The sequence below is a fragment of the Mus caroli genome, unplaced genomic scaffold (assembly GCF_900094665.2).
Source record: "Mus caroli unplaced genomic scaffold, CAROLI_EIJ_v1.1 scaffold_7851_U1_1, whole genome shotgun sequence".
NCBI classification, from domain to species: domain Eukaryota; kingdom Metazoa; phylum Chordata; class Mammalia; order Rodentia; family Muridae; genus Mus; species Mus caroli.
The window spans coordinates 6,164-8,480 of record NW_018389574.1 but is presented as its reverse complement, the minus strand read 5'-3'; positions in this window follow the sequence as shown (position 1 = coordinate 8,480).

Below are 2,317 nucleotides of genomic sequence, written 5' to 3'. Positions count from 1 at the left end.
ATATATATATATATATATATATATATATATATATATATATTTTGTTTTTTGGCTTCAGGGTTATTCTGTGTAGCCCTGGCTGTTCTGGAACTCACTTTGTAGACCAACCAGGCTGGCCTCAAACTCAGAAATCCACCTGCCTCTGTCTCCCAAGTGCTCGAATTAAAAGCGTGCAGCACCACAGCCCGGTGCACAGTTCACCTTTTACAAGTCCTTAATTATTTCAAAAATTCCAACATTTTAAAGACTTAGTGTTTCTTTAAAATATCAATTCTTTTTAACTGTGAGCTCCTGAAAATTCAAAATGAAGCTAAATACTTCTTGCAAGAAGGAAGAACCAGCCAGGCATGGTGGCGTACGCATTTAATCCCAGCACTCGGGAGGCAGAGGCAGGCAGATTTCTGAGTTAGAGGCCAGCCTTATCTACAGAGTGACTTCTAGGAAATCTAGGGCTATACAGAGAAACCCTGACTCGAAAAACCAAAAAACAAAAAAATAAAAATAAAATAATGAAGAACCACTGCACAGTTGCAACAAAAAGGCAAGATAAAAAAACCAATGTAATAAATAATTAGGTGTTGCTGAGTCCTGAATGGCCTTGGTAGGGACAAAATGAGATGTTTCTGGGGACCCATCCAGCAGACAGAGGCCTCCAGAAGTATCTGTGGCTGCTCTGAGCATAAAGGTTTGGTTTTTTGGTTTGTTTTTGTTTTGAGGTTTTTTTGGGTTTTGTTTGTTTGTTTGTTTGTTTGTTTTTGTATAACAATATACACATTTTACATTCCTCCGTCAATCAATGTCCTCCCTGTAAATGTTTTTTTTTCTTGGTTTTTCCAGACAGGGTTTCTCTGTGTAGCCCTGGCTTTCCTGGAACTCACTCTGAAGATCACGCTGGCCTCGAACTCGGAAATCTGCATGCCTCTGCCTCCAGAGGGCTGTGATTAAAGGCCTGTGCCCTGAAGTCTGGCTAGCTCCCTGTAAACATTAGTAACTCCATACTAATCAGAGAGAGTCCAAGTGTGGAAGGCTAAGGAGTGTCTCTTGTCTCAGCAAAAATGGAAAATGCTAGGACTTCTGGACAGCCCTTAAGGCTATGGAAAAGAACTCTAAAAACATGGGTTCAAAAATATATAATTTCTCAAAAAAACTAAGGGTGCAAGTATATGAGAACAAGTATGAAGTATATGAGAACATTCACAAATCTAAAGGAAGAAAAGCAGCCAAACTAGGCCTATTGTTAGAAGGATAAGGAAGGGGATGTAGAGAGTTAGGGAGTGGTGATCAGAGTAGATCCCACCCTACTGGGTTTTTTTGTTTGTTTGTTTGTTTGTTTGTTTGTTTTTATGCTTACAAAGACAGATTCTGAGTTCCTGGCCTGACAGAGACAGAGCAAGGTTAGGCCCAGGTGTGGTAGAAATGATAATTTCAGGAAAGGGTCCCACCTCCTAGCTAGTTTACCATCAGTGCTTAATAGAGGCCAGCTGATCTCTGACTTCTTTTGCAATATTAAAGGAAAATGTATGCTTGCTCTCTCCTAAGAATTAAGGGGCTGCACTCACTAAATGCAGATTCATAGGATAATCAAACAAGAACCTGGAGTAAATTTCTAGATCCATATGTATAATAAAAACTAGGTTTTAGGAGAATGCCAGTGCTGAAAGGCATAAGTGGGTAGATGGGTGGAGGAGCACCCTCATAGAGGAAGGGGGAGGGGAGAAGGCATAGGGGATTTCTGGAAGGGAGACCATGTAAAAAAGGAAATATTCAATTTAAAAAGAGAAAAGACTGATTTTATGATCTGCAAGTGATGAGATGTCCAAGAATCTTTTAAAATAGCAAGAGAGACCTGCCTAGAGAACCATTCTGAGCAGAAAATAGAGCTATCTGGAGAAATCCAGAGAAAGCAGAACAGAGAGAGAGCAAGCTACAAAGCTGTCTGAAACAGTACAAAGGCCACCAACGTGGATTCACTTTGACTTTAGTAGTTTATTTAGCCACTCACAGACATCTCTTCCTCAGAGTTTTAGTTAGGGTTTTACTGCTGTTAACAGACATCATGACCAAGGCAAGTCTTATAAAAAACAACATTTAATTGGGGCTGGCTTACAGATTCAGAGGTTAAATCCATTACCATCACGGTGGGAACATGGCAGCATCCAGGCAGGCAAGGTGCAGGAGGAGCTGAGAATTCTTTGTCTTCATCCAAAGGCTGCTAGTGGAAGACTGTCTTCCAGGCAAGTAGGGAGAGGATCTACAGTGACTCACCTACTCCAACCAGGTCACACCAATTCCAACAGGGCCACACCTCTAAAAAGTG